The sequence below is a fragment of the Pyrus communis genome, chromosome 13 (assembly GCF_041283825.1).
Source record: "Pyrus communis isolate YQ-2024b chromosome 13, ASM4128382v1, whole genome shotgun sequence".
NCBI classification, from domain to species: domain Eukaryota; kingdom Viridiplantae; phylum Streptophyta; class Magnoliopsida; order Rosales; family Rosaceae; genus Pyrus; species Pyrus communis.
The window spans coordinates 1218177-1233790 of record NC_142577.1 but is presented as its reverse complement, the minus strand read 5'-3'; the positions used below and the strand labels follow the sequence as shown (position 1 = coordinate 1233790).

The 15614-nt window shown below is 39.0% G+C and overlaps 1 long non-coding RNA gene across 2 annotated transcripts; it reads right to left on the bottom strand.

Annotated features, from left to right (window-relative positions):
• Positions 1 to 1582: 1582 nt before the first annotated feature.
• On the bottom strand, positions 1583 to 4013 carry LOC148691546 (uncharacterized). Of its 2 annotated transcripts, none has more exons than XR_015955316.1 (4): positions 3417 to 4013; positions 3212 to 3322; positions 2623 to 2704; positions 1583 to 1816 (listed from the first exon to the last, which is right to left on the bottom strand). It is a non-coding gene; the product is annotated as an uncharacterized LOC148691546 (long non-coding RNA). The 2 variants fall into 2 exon arrangements; XR_015955317.1 differs by having other exon boundaries at positions 2623 to 2689; positions 3417 to 4009.
• Between the last annotated feature and the right edge of the window lie 11601 nt (positions 4014 to 15614).

Genomic DNA, 15614 nt, shown 5'->3' with positions numbered 1-15614 from the left:
ACCATAAGGAAAAATGGTTTTGTTTTATATCATGATATGCATGTTGTTTTATGCTACAAAACTTGAGAGTGAAGGCGGCATAGCAATCGTCTTGGGTTTCGATCCCCTAAACCACCGGAAGAACTACTACTAAGGGATTAGCACCGCTACCTTTCTAGGAGAGGTACTAGGATATCTAAGGGTAGAGCATTAAAGGACACTGTCGCTACACCTTACCATAAGTATGTTCGTTCGAAGTTGGTCCAGGTAAGGGGGTAGTTGGTCATTGGACCGATCATCATGTATGTAGTGATTTATTGGAATCCCTGTTTTCTTTTTAAAAGGAAATTGTGTGAGCATACATTTTTTTTTTCAAAACTAAACAAAGCTTTTGTTGTGCATCAATCATTTTCCTATAGTATATATAGTGTCGTATCCTATTTTCAAACCTAGTTGGGGTGGATTCCCTGAGGGGGAGCGATGAAGGTTTGTGATGCTCACCTCTATTTTATTACAGGACCAGTGCACCTACAAATAGACGATCTGGACTAAAGTCGAGACAAGTGTTGTTTGTTACTTGTCAACTTCTTAGTCGCTCATTGACTTTCCACAGGTTTTTGGTTCGTACATATGCTTTATTCCCTTACCATCTTGAAGGAATCTTTTGTAGCCAAACTTAGCACTTTGTACTTTCCAAATCGTAATAAAGAGTTGGCTTAGTATGATGATTACCTTTAACTCTTTGGTTTTGTTGTAAACTTCATCTTGGATGTAAAAAATTTATCCAAATTTCGTTGCCCTTTCATTCTTCGTTTTACCAAAATGATTTCTGCTTCCATATTGCTTAAAAATAAATTATTTTATACCCCTCAAATAGCCTTACGTTCTATTAGGAATGTAGTGTTATAGTGTTGGATTTTAACACTATAATATTGCAGTACTAATAGAGTGTGGTACTGTTACGTGCCCGTTTTTGGGACGTGACACCGATGATCCAGTGATCGTGATCGTTCATAGTATATCATGCGATTAGAAATCATTTAAAATTTAAAATTAAATATAAATAGTACCTAACGAAAACTGTCCACACGATATAAGATGAACGATCACAATCACGGGATTCTCGGAATCCCCAAGAAAAGGATCTGGCGAGGATCTTTTCCCACTTTCAAACCAACAAGTGGAATTTTCTTTTCCAATTAAAATAAAAGTGAGTGGACCTTTTTGGCTTAGCCGCAACTCACCAAACACGCACCAACTCGACTACATTCCTACTGCTGATGCGGGAGAGGAGTTTTTGGCAAGTCACATAAACTCTCCAGCAAGGTAGGAATCAGGAATAATATATAAGAATGTGTGCAACAATGGAAAGTTATTTTAGAATGCTCCATCTTAGGGGTGGGCACAGGCCGGACTGGGTCTAAATTTGGAGGAGTCGGACTGGACCTGTTTGAAAATAAAACAGGGCAGAGCGGGTCATCTTATTTTCAAAAATAGAACCAGACCTAACCCAACTCATTTGAAACGGGCCATGACACACCCCAACCGAGATTAGGGCATGCTGGCCGTCACGTGGACGTGACGTAGCCATGTGCACAATGCGGAAGCTAAAAACAGTAATATAAAAGTACGAATAATTTAAAAACTAGCAAATATAAAGTGATAGAATATGTGCTAGCGTAACTAAGTCGCTGAATTCAGAGCCTAAGGCCTACAGCAGTCCAAAAGAAACGATACGACAATAGTGCACCCGAAGGTGACCCTACATGGGTGAGTGTCTGTCAGAATGCCGGGACGTCCTCTGGGAAAACCACCGAACCCGCTAAGCTACTAGAACCTGGAGGGGCGCAAAACAAAAGCGTGAGTGGGCAAAAACAAATCTCTTTGAAAAACATTTCATAAAACATATTATAACCCCTCGCCGTAAAACCTGTATACTTTCCCAGAAATAAACATATATATGTAGATATGCCAAGTCATGCTCAAGGGTATGCCAATCACAAAACCTCATAATATCATGCATGTGCTCAGGTATAAATCTCATCAATAGCATCATAAACTGGCAGCCGGAGTCCCCTAAGTGACCTGTACGGCTGAATCCAGAGCTCAAATCTCAACTAAATCACTAAACCTGCCCACGAGTCGGAACCACCTATAGTGGTCTGTACGACAGGCCTGGGTGTAATACATATGAACGCTCTAGTGCTACGATCACGTGAAGGCTGTGCGAATAATCGCGGGTCACCTACGAGTCGGAACCACATATAGTGGTCTGTACGACAAGACTGTGCACCTAACTTGGATTCAAGCTGAGCGTGTGGTGCGGGAGGTGAACAACACGTGAAGGACTGTGCCCTACTCTGGGCGGGAGCACTAACACCGGGGGTGCAGGTTATGAGCTCTCTAAGCATCTCTAATCACTATTGAATACATATATGAAATAACGCTTACCTGGCACTTACCTATGCCTCCACAGCACCATTATATATAAACGTATAAATGAATATACATAATAACCATTTATGCAACTAACCATGCATAATAACCAATTATATAAAAGAAACGGCATATAACAAAGCATTTATACTAATTTCTGGGAATTTATATGTATATAGGTGTATACGGAAACAAAAGCCCACTCACTGGTATGTGGAAGGGTCGTAGCCCCCCTGCCTCGAGTGTGCACGCTCGTCCTCGGGATACGTGTCACCTGTATGCGAATTAACTATAAAAACATTAACTTTAAAGCACATAACCGTCCGTTCAAAATAACTTCTCATACATTGCTCAAAATGGACAAATGAATATACCAACGTGATCTACACAACCTCACGATCACACCCATATTTTTAAAATAATTTTTGGACTTCCCACGCGCCCTCACGCGCCAAAACAGACACGGACCCACGCGCCCCCACGCGCGGCCACGTGCCAGGCACACTGACGGCGTCAAGTGACGCCGTCAGGAATATTCCATTAACCCAACGGAATATTCCGTTAAACCTAACTGACGCCGTCACTGCCGTTAGGAATATTCCGTTAAACCTTAACGGAATATTCCTCCTTCTTCTCCGACCACTCTCCCTCGCCGGCGCCGTCGCCGGAAAACCTGCAACTTAGGTTTTCTCGCTCGTTTTTCAACCGTTTTTCAAGATTTTTGCACCATTTTGACCCTTAGGACTAGTAGAACACGATCCTACAAGTTTTAAGGCCTAAAACTACGAGAATATACCTGTCCAAATCTCCAAAACTCGGCCAACTTCGAACCAAGCTTTCCCGACGTCCAAATTTGTCCAACGAAGCACTCCCAAGCTCCTAGGAACCTCACAAACACAACTACAAGCTTCAAAAGTCCAAAAACAAGCTAGATTAAGTTTGCATGAACAGTGTTCAAAACGGAAAACCTCGAATCAACGTGAAAATTGTGGTTTCCCTACCTGAAAATGGTACCACAGTGCTCCCCTAGACCTCACGATCACAACTACACCCTTGGTTTCCTCGATCTGTGTGAAATATGGTAGGTGTGTGTGTGTCCGTACCAGTTTAAGGAAGAGGAAGAAGAAGAATAAGGACTCGGGGGAGAGAGAGAGACAGGGAAAATGACAGAGGGTGAGGGATAGGGTTAGGATGTGTGTGTGTGGTCCAACTTTGGCCAACACCACACAAAACAACCAAAAACATAATAAAAACAAACTAGGGGTAAAATGGTCATTTCACCTATGCGTTTCGATAGTTTCGGGACGGGATGTCACAGGCCAATTCCTACATTTCCAAGTATTTTTTTTTTTAATTTATTATGTGCAATTTTCATTTTTGCAAAAAGCTACAGAAAGATTAGCTAGTTCAACGCCATCAATGCAAAAGGCTACAAAAGATGCCTAAATGCATCAACAGGATTTCAAACGATCAATCATGGCAACAAGAAAGCATCAAATTTAGGCGATTACAAATTATTGGATCTAAATGTTATGTGATCACCCTCTAACCATCTCTGCCCATCCATTTGCAATTTGATAACAACTTTATTCACCGATCCAAGGTGTGATCTGAGAATGACCAAATTTAAAAGAATGGTTTATTAAAATTAAAACCTTTAAAAGTTTAAAACCCAGAAAACCCAATAAAAAGTTTAAAACCTAGAAAACCTAGTTAAAAATTTCAAACCCAAAAAACTTTCAACCCAATAAAACAAACCAACCTTTTATCAGATCACCAGAGAGATTGCAGAGACTGAAATTAGTAAATTACCTTAATTTGGGGAGGAGATGAGACGATGGTGGTGGCCGATTTCAATTCATAGGACAAATTGATGGAGTATTCGAGTAGAGCTCAAGTTGATGGAGAGACGAAATGATAGAGAGAGAGAGAACGATGGAGTCAAGCAGTAGTAGCTCTATTTGGGACTTGGGTTGGGAGAGACGATAAAAGAGTCGAGAGACTCGTGAGTTTGAGATACGGAGAGAGACTGTGAGAAATAGGCTTCCAACCATTGGGATTTAATCTCACAAGGTCCAACGACTGAAATGGTCTAATCCAGGTGCCCATTTAACATTATTTTTGGACCCACCTCGTCCCACTTATTGCCTTAACTCGCCCCGTTTTGTATTCATAAATCTTGGACCCACCCCAAACTGCATGAACCTGCTCCAACCCGCGAGTCTAAGGCATGTTTACCCACCCTACTTCATCTTAATGATTTAGTCTTTCCAACAACATTACACCACAAGCTTCATGATGCAGTATGGTATTGTTGACCCTTCTTAGCTTACGTGGCGCACAAGCCGAATAGCTAATGAGCTAACAACATCTTTCGGTTGAACACAAAGTGTGCTAACTTGTTGGCTTAGCTCGATCAGAGAGTGAATTAGTGTCGTGGTTGCTTGGGCTCATTAGTGACTTTTAAATATTATGACTACAGGCGAGGAAGGAACATGTTTCAGCCTTCGGGTTCTAGAGCCTAAAGACAAGGCTGCTAGTTACTAAGAAATTCAATATTAGATTCGGTTTTAGTGTGTCGAATACTGAGCAATGACAACACCCCAACTCGCTGAGCTAATGGGATGATCTCTACCAACAAGGACTTAGAACCCTTGTTGATAGAGACTTGGATAGGTAGTCAACCAACCCAAAAACAGTGTTGCTTATCCAAACTAAAGGTGCTTCTCGGTCACCTGACTCTACGGCTCCGGTGTTGTTTATCCAAACTAAAGACTATTAATTTGGGTCCAAATAGAGTCAAATGTAGAATTCACTTACATACTGAAATTCACCAAAAATTTAGAAAACCTCAAAGTTTATGATTGAATGATATGAAAGATACCAAAAACGTTATGAAATCGTATTCCATTTTGGATTTGTAAACAATAGAATTTGGCCAAATGGCCATACATCTCGACAAAATTATGTGTCTTGTTTACCTCGTCTCTTCGAAACAGTGGGTCATGTGTCCAAATCGAACACTAGAGCCACAAATCTGGAATAATTAGGCCTCAATGTCGACTTTATGTCTTTTCAACTATTCTTCAATCCTTTCAGCCATATGTTCTACATCATTTCAATAAAAATAAAAAAAAATAAAATAAAGAAAAAAAAACAAGTAGAAATTTAAGTAATGAAAATTCAAGGTTTAAATTATTTTTTTACCTCTAAAGTCCATAATTAATAAGAAAAACAACACTATTTGATTGACTGTCCATGCTCACAGCTCGCTGGCTACTCTTTTTTTTGGTCAAATACTCACTAGCTACTTCATATATAAGAAGCAAACACCTCGCCTCACATGGCATGCTCTGTAATTGAAAATTTTGCCTCAGAAGGATAACTCTTAAGCAAACCAAGTATGCAAACAAAACAAAAATCATATACCCCATTTTTTTTTTTTGTCGTATTTTTTATATTAACAAGATCAGGACTCTCTTTGTCAACCAAAAAGAGAATGAAAAGACGATTTAATTTAGTTATCTTTCATATTTCAATAAAAATATTATAAAAGAAAAATCATGAGGTTGAAGATAATTTCGCACAAAAATAATTTTTGGTTGTAGTCCTATTAGATTAGGAATGTGATTGTGTAAATCCTAGTAGATCTAAGAATATCTCTTATATTCCTATTAGGAGTTGATTACCTGTTAAGAGTTGTAATCCTAAATGGGTAAGGAATTAACCTTCCCTACCACTATAAATAAAGGCACAATGGGGTGGAATAGAACACACCCACAATTACACATCTCTCTCTTCTCTCTACTATTGCCGCACCTTTCTCTCTCTATGGCCTCCATAATTATTCAATAAATTATGCCTATGACACGTTATCAGCACGCTCTTAACGCTGCACTAAAGAAAGTTTGATCTTCAATCTGGGGAGTATTACGTTTTAATCATTCCTTTTATGATTAATTTATTATTTTATTGAATTGATCTACATGCTATTGATTCATTTTTTTTTTATTTTTTTTTTGTGTTGAACGTGATACAACGCATTGTGTGACGACCCGTCCCAAATTAAAATATATTTTATCCTTGAATGCATGGAAATGACGATGTTGCCCTTGAAATGTTGTAATACGATTGTGTAATCGGGCTAAAGGAATTGACCAACCGCCATATCTCCCACAAATTTGGACCCAACTAGAATTTGGGTTTGTTTTAGTTGATTTTCTTTTGTCCTAAACCTCAAGGCTCAATCACCATCAAAACACCACAAATTGAACTTCTAAGGACCACCTTTGGATTCCTTGCAAGCCTACGAACCTAATCATACCAGTTGTTCAAACAAAGGACATCAGGAACTTGAGAACTCGCGAGCTCCAGCGAGGTACTTTGTTACTCCAACGTGATCGTGGATCTTTCACAGTATTTTAAAGCTCAAAAAGGGTTCTAAACGTTTCTACTAGGATCCTAGGCTAGTTTTGGAGTGGTTAGAACATTGAAATGTTTGGGTCTGTGGAGTTTTAGGTTTGGCCGGTTTTGTCGAGCTATTTTCCGACCACTTTTCATCGGTTTTAGGACCTCTAAGAGGTAAGATCGTGTTCTTCTAGTTTAGGGCTTCAATTTGATATAAAATTCGTGAAATTTCGTGTTGAAACAATGGAGATATTGAGATTCAAAGTTTTTCCAGAAACAGGCGAGTGCAGCGGCGGTTTACGACAGAATCCGGCGAAACCACCAAAGAAGATAGAGCATATTCCGTCAACGTTGACGGAATATTCTTAACGGCATCAAGTATATTTAATGGAATATAGTAGTATTTAACTGAATATTCCCTAATAACGTTAGGTTAGTGTCAATGTGCTAGGCATGTGCCTGCGCGTGGTCAGCGCGTGAGGGTGTGTAGGATGTTGAAATTTTTTTCTAAAAATATGGGGATGCTCATAGTGTTGAGTAGGCCACGATGGTATATTCAAACATCCCAATTGAGCAACGTATGAGAAGTTATTGAAGGAAAATTTATGTCCTTACTAAGAACATGTAAAGAACATTTGAATACATAGGCAAACTATTAACAAATTAAAGTAGGCATGCATCCAAAAACAATTCATAAAACCCATGACTTTCAAAGCCTAGTATATGGTGAACCATGACTCTTTAACAACATTAAAGAGAAGAAAGGATTTAGAGAATCATTACCCTTGTAGCTCATCCTTGATTACACAAGGGATTCACCCAAGTGAAGGGTCTTCAAGTCACCTCCTTTGCTTCCTTGAGGATTTGAGGATATGTTCTCCAAAACACCAAAAGCTTGATGTCTCCAAGTCTCTACACCAAAGATTAATTGTGAAGATAAAAATGGATGACTTAGGGGAGAGGAAATTACTAGATCTCCCTCCCTAAGTGGCCGGCCTCCCTTGTTGAAATAGAGAGAATAATTTCATCAAGAAAAACCCTTAACAAAATAAAGTTATCATTTTGAATTTATACTTCATTTCTTGTGAGTGGCAAACTTGTAATTAACACAAGTTTGGTATCCCTCACTATCCATGGCCGGCCTCTCTAAGTGTTTGGGCTAATTGCCCATTTTGTTTTAGTTGTCATACAACTTAAACATAATGGGCCTTGTGGACCAAAACACTTTTGGGCCCCTAAACCCAAAACCAACTTAGAAGTCCAATACGAACGTTTCGTATAATTAATTAACTAATTAATTAACTTTGACCATACTTCAATTAACCATTTAATTGCTTATCCATTTCATTTAATTACCTCACTTTCATCTTTACTCGGTGTACAATCCATTAGGTTCCAATTAGCGAGGCAGTGGGCGATGTTACTCTTAACTATCGATTGTGAATTTAAACCATATTTCAATTCTCCCTTAAGATTAGTGTTTGCTAATCTTGAGGGCTTCCACAAACCATGAGTGACACCTAGCAGCATGTCATGGTTACCCAAGCTAAGTAGAAGTGGTTGGAGAACCTATCCAGTTACAACTACAATGCAATACGGTCCTTCTCTAATACAATACTCTTAATCACATTGTTGAAGTGATAGTTTGTTTCATGTCTACTATCCAATGTGATACTTCCCTATATGATTCGCTTGAATAAGATTTGGAACAAACTTCCTAAGTCATATTCATATGCTTTGGCCAAAGACTCTCGAATCATATCTTAGAGTATTCTCCTTCCACCATGGAAGGTTAGAGATCCCTTGTTGTGCATTCATATGCCTACATGACTAGATAGCTTGACCCCAACCATGTCGTGGACACTCCAAAGGAATGCCATTTGACACGATCAAAGATCAAGGACCTAACCATTAGACATCTATGATGCCTCAGGTCAAAGGACTACTTTGCATATTGTAACCATCGAGTTCTTACATGACATGTATGTTTGAACTCTCTTTTGATCATAGTTCAGTGTACTCGATTACTTTTTCGAGCACCTATGTGTTTGTCTTAGTGTCCAACACTAAATGACTTGAGACTTGTCATATCCATACTTGAGTCGACATAACACATACTAACCTTAGCGGATTGTCAATGCCCAATTGGCAACCCTATGGCTAGGAACGTTTTAGGAATGAACATAAGAGAAAGGTCTCGAAAATCTAACTTACTTAGATCACTTATCTCTTAGATCAAATACATTCCTTGGATTCCCTGATTGCTTAAACACAAGATACAATAAATAGTGATTAACAATAAGCTTTGCCCTCCATTAAACATATAAAAGTTTAATACATTAAGTATTCCAAAAAGCTATTACATCAAATGAGTGGCTTTGTGGGCATACTTCCAACAATCTCCCACTTGCACTCAAAGCCATCCTCTCATGTATCTAATACCCATCTTTTCCATATGGCGGTCAAGTTGGATTTGAGACATTGGCTTCGTTAGTGGATCTGCTACGTTATCGGCTGAAGCAACTTTGAGGATGTTGACTTTCCCCTCGGCAGCATATCATCTAATGATATTAAAGCGCCTATCAAAATGCTTGTTCTTTTGATGTGCTCTGGGTTCCTTGGCTTGAGCTATCACCCCACTATTATCACAGTACAAAGTTACTGGTGATGTAATGGTTGGAACCACTCCAAGTTCAGTGATGAACTTCTTCATCCAGAACGCTTCTTTGCCGGCTTCAGCTGCAGCGACATATTCAGCCTCTGTCGTGGAATCAGCAATTACACTTTGTTTCTTGCTTTTTCAGCTGACAGCCCCACCATTCAGAGTGAATTGAATACATATTCGGAGTTGGAACTTCTATCATCGACGTCAGATTGGAAATCTGCGTCTGTATAGCCTTCCACTCGCAACTCTGTCGCTCCTCCATAAACGAGGAACATGTCCTTAGTTCTTCTTAAGTACTTAAGGACCGTCTTGACAACTGCCCAGTGTTCTGATCCTGGGTTAGATTGATATCGACTAGTAATGCTCACAGCATATGCGATATCAGGCCTTGTGCATATCATGGCATACATGAGACTTCCTATGACGGAAGCATAAGGAATAGTATTCATTTGCCGTATCTCTTCAGGAGTCTTAGGTCCCATGGACTTAGAAAGGTGAATTCCATGTCTCACAGGAAGAAAACCTTTCTTAGATTGTTCCATCTGGAACCTACTTAGCACCTTATCAATGTACATAGATTGGGATAATGCAATTAGCCTTTTGGTTCTATCACGATAGAGCTTTATCCCAAGTACATAAGATGCATCTCCTAGATCTTTCATGTGGAAGGTTTTGGACAACCACACTTTTACAGAAGAAAGTACTGCAGTGTCATTCCCGAATAGTAATATGTCATCTACATATAACACTAGAAATACCACTGCATCCCCTACGACCTTTTGATAAACACAATTGTCGTCTTCGTTTTGAGTAAAATCAAACGATTTGATTTCAGTATCAAAACGAATGTTCCAGCTCCTTGAGGCTTGCTTAAGTCCATAAATGGACCTCAGAAGCTTGCATACCTTAGTCTTTGCAGACTTGGACACGAAACCTTCGGGTTGAGCCATATAAAGCTCTTCCTCTAGGTAGCCGTTCAGAAAGGCCGTCTTCACGTCCATTTGCCAGATTTCATAATCATGGTATGCAGCTATAGCAAGCAAAATCCGAATGGACTTAATCATGGCTACAGGAGAGAAAGTTTCTTCATAGTCAATCCCTTCTCGTTGCCTGTAACCCTTGGCTACAAGTCTAGCCTTATAAGTCTCCACGTTCCCATCAACGCCTATCTTCCTCTTGAAGACCCATTTGTTTCCAACAGGTACTATACCTTCTGGAGGGTCTACAAGAGTCCAGACCTGATTTTGATACATGGAATCCATCTCGGATTTCATGGCCTCTTGCCATCTCTTTGAATCAATGTCGGACATTGCTTCTTTGTAGTCCCTAGGGTCCTCCTTTGTGTCATTGTCACCCAGAAGGTACAATTCCGCAAAGTCATTGTCTAAGCCATACCTCTTAGGTGGCTTACTAACCCTTTCAGATCTACGTGGAGCTTGGGGTCCAGGAACAGGGTTGTCAATATGTCTTGTGCTTGTTTGTGTTTCATCTTTAATCTCATTAATTTCCATCGTTTTACTTATAGTTCCTTTGAGACCAAATTCGTCCTCTAGAAACTTAGCAGTTCTGGCGACAAAGACTTTCTGGTCGTCATAGTTTCTCTAGGATATCCCACAAAATAGCACCTTACTGATCTCGCTTCAAGCTTAGTAGCTTCAAGCTTCTTGACATATGCTTCACAACCCCAAATCTTAATGTGATTAAGACTTGGCTTTCTTCCATGCCATATCTCATAGGGCGTTGTGAAACTGATTTGGAAGGTACTCTATTAAGCAAGTAAGCTGCTGTATATAGAGCGTATCCCCATAATGTTACTGGCAGATCAGCGGAACTCATCATAGAACGAACCATGTTCATCAAGGTTCGATTTCTCCTTTCAGAAACTCCATTAAGTTGTGGAGTTCCCGGTGGAGTCCACTGTGATATTATTCCACACTCTTTGAGATAATCTAGGAATTCATTACTCAGATATTCACCCCCTCGATCTGATCTTAGGATTTTTATCTGTTTCCCAGTTTGCTTCTCAACTTCATTCTTGAATTCTTTGAACCTTTCAAAGGATTCTGACTTGTACTTTATAAGATACACATAGCCAAACCGAGAGTGATCGTCGGTGAATGTGATATAGTAGGAGAAACCTCCTCTCGACGTAGTAGACATAGGTCCACATACGTTAGTGTGGATTAACCCTAGAATTTCAGTGGCACGCTATCCTTTCCCAGTGAATGGAGATTTGGTCATCTTCCCTTTCAAACAGCATTCACAAGTACCCATCTGGTCATTACCTAATGGGCGGACATATCCGTCTTTCGACATCTTGCGAATCTTTTCAAGGTTCGCATGTCCAAGTTTAAGATGCCACATCCTTTCTTGGTTAACTTCTTCTCTAGCCCTTTTGGGTTTTGAGGTATTCCCGCTTTCAATACAGTGCATCCCACTATTCGTCTCTAGGTGAAAAAGTCCCTCTATCATATTACCATGAGAGATAATACGACCGTTCAAGTATAAAGTGCAACTCATTTTGTCAAACAATACTGAGTGCCCATCTCGTAAAAGCTTAGAGATAGAAATCAAATTCTTTATACATGAAGGAAAATATAAACAATTTTTAAGTTCCAGGACTTCCCCAGAGGGTAGGTTAAGCATGTAGGTGCCTATTGCTTTTGCAGAGATTTTAGCGCCGTTCCCAACTCGCACAACCATCTCCCCATTGCGCAGTGTCTTGCTCCCTGCTAGTCCCTGTATCGTATTACAGACATGTTGACTAGCACCTGAATCAAATATCCAGGAATTAGAGCTCACTGTAAAAGCACTCTCTATGACAGAAATAGTCTCTTCAAAAGTTCGTGTCATAAGGCTCGCAATGCGCACCCTGTATTTCTTCTTCCAACGTCCATCCTTTCCACAACGAAAGCATGTTCCTTTGGATTTTCTTGCCTTCTTCTTATTTAACCTTTTCCTTGTGTTTTCATTCTCACTCCCACTGTCCCTTTTGAAACCTTTTTCAAATTTACAGCACATGTCAATCATCTCGTTAAAAGTATGATCGAATCTATTCACTTTATAGTTTACAATAAACTTAGTGAAATCATCCGAGAGAGATGCAAGGAAAAAATTTTGGGCCATTTTCCCATCGATGGAACTTCCTAAACTTTCAAGATCTTGAAAGATCCTTTCCATCTTTTGTCCATGTTTATGGACCGATGCCCCTTTTGCCATTTTGGCATTTAATAGATTACAAACATTTGAGAATCGTACTTTACTAGTCTCAATGTCATGCATCTTATGCAAACTTTCAACCATGGCACATGAAGTGTCCATGTGCTTATGTAGCTTCATAAGCTCCTCACTAAGTGAAGTGAGGATTAAGCATTTGGCTTGTAAGTCATCCTCATAGCGTCTTGCATAATCATGACACTCTTCCTTCGAAGCTAGTTTCTTAGGAGGTACATGAGGAGGGGATTGCTTAAGCACATACAATATGTCTTTCACCTTTGAGACATTCTCAATGTGGCGATACCAAGCAAGGAAACGTTGGCCCCTAAGGCCCCTTTTGTCAAGTATAATGGTGGGTATAATTTTAGGCATGTCGTTCACTACATAACATAACAGAAATCGTATTAGATTGTTGATAAACTACTTGATTGGGTCTTGAATCAAATAGTACCACCCACTATTTTTGGCAAATTCCATATCCCTCAATAGAATCCGAGAGTTATATTGAACTCTTAGCGGGGTATGGGAGACTCACCATTACCAAGCCCACCTCACGATGATACGATGTTGGTTAGCAAAAATAATGATGAGAGAATAACGCTTTACTCATTTACAACGTTTGTAATTACCCATCTTGTTTGGCCTCTAGAGAATGTTGCCTCACGATGATACGATGTTGGCACTATTGCACTTAGTTAAGTTATTCCCACCATGCTTAGTTCGTGTAGGGGTTCAAGAATAACCTCACGATGATACGATGTTGGCTATCCTCGTTGCCTACCTCACCACATCATGTATGTACATATGGACTCCTATTGAATGTAAGCACATACTTTGAACTTCCCCATGATAGGGTGAAGCCGGTGTAGGAGTCACAAACGATTGGAGTCCACCACGGTGGAAGGCCTACGAAGAGATGTTCAAAGCATCTCTCGCTTATCAACTTAATATCCATTTTATTTGAGGGAGTAGTGTTGGGCTACATCAAAAACATTTTAATCATATTAAAAGAACATGGGCCTATCACAACTATTGGTCCAAGTTAATATGAATTAGTAGCATATAATACTCCCACTGTTTCGTTGAAACAAGCGAGACTATATGGAACTACTAACGAACACATTGCATCCTCATATGGACTATATAGTCGTTTTAGGTTTTAGGATGATTATGAACCGATTGATTTGATCCAACACGAGCCTTGTGTTGGACCTTGGGTTTTAGGTAGATAGTTTGTTGATTTTAGTTACGCGTTTAATCTAATTAAACCGTTATTTCCTATTAGGCGTTGGACCCAACTATTCCAATTTGCGTACAATTAAACAAATAGGAATACATGAAATAAAGAGAAGGGCTTATGCCCTTTTACAACACATTGGAGGACTTATGCCCTTTACAACAAACTTGAATTAATCAAATTGCATTCAAATCTATACTACTAAACCCAAACATTCATAACGTTAAGCGGCCAATCACATAGCTCAATTATCGAGGCATTTGGTTCATAATCACCCTTTTCTTAATCAATCAAATTAACTAAGAAAGCAACTTTAAACAATTGGTTTTTGGATCCATAGAATTGATTTAAATGGAACTAAATATAATGAAAATCCAATTCTCATTAAAGAGACAAAACAATTTTTGTTCTCATTTTATTTGGGCCATTTTGCAAAAAACACAAACTTTTGGGCCAAAATACAAATACACAAAAGTATCAAAACTTTATTTAATTGCACAAAAGTACCCCACTAGAGGGGTGGCCGGCCAAGGATAGTATCATTGAGATTTTTGATAAAAAAAAAATTTTGTAAGTGGATTTTGGTGGGTGAGATTAAAGATGGTGGGGATGGTTTGAAAAGAAAATATATCTTTGACATAATTAAAGTCATTTAATCATTTCTCACCAATAATCATCACCCATCAACTAATAATCAAAAATATATCTTTGACATAATTAAAGCCATTTAATCATTTCTCACCAATAATCATCACCCATCAACTAATAATCAAAACTTCAAGAACTTCAAGAACACTCATGAACATTGAAGAACTTCAAGAACATTGAAGAACACTCATGAAAACTCATAATAGCTCCATGAATGTTTTCACTTACCAAAACTCAATTTTTCACAACTCAAAAGAGGGTTAATATCCTAGGGTACTTAGGGGTTCCAAAAAGCACTTTAAAACCATTTTAACAAGCCTAACATGAACCCAAAAAATCACCCTTCGGATTTGGCCGAAAATCCCAAAATACTTGGCACCAAATTTTAGTTCCAATATTCATGCTTATATGAACTACATCTACAACATTTGAGATGCTAAATTTTCAAACAAAATTTATATTCAAAGCAAGAACAAAGCTTGTAACATTTACAACATTTAAATCACATATTATGAAAAATCACAAAACCCAAAAGGATCCACCATAAACTAGGCCTAGGCTCTGATACCACTTGAAGGAAAATTTATGTCCTTACTAAGAACATGTAAAGAACATTTGAATACATAGGCAAACTATTAACAAATTAAAGTAGGCATGCATCCAAAAACAATTCATAAAACCCATGACTTTCAAAGCCTAGTATATGGTGAACCATGACTCTTTAACAACATTAAAGAGAAGAAAGGATTTAGAGAATCATTACCCTTGTAGCTCATCCTTCATTACACAAGGGATTCACCCAAGTGAAGGGCCTTCAAGTCACCTCCTTTGCTTCCTTGAGGATTTGAGGATATGTTCTCCAAAACACCAAAAGCTTGATGTCTCCAAGTCTCTACACCAAAGATTAATTGTGAAGATAAAAATGGATGACTTAGGGGAGAGGAAATTGCTAGATCTCCCTCCCTAAGTGGCCGGCCTCCCTTGTTGAAATAGAGAGAATAATTTCATCAAGAAAAACCCTTAACA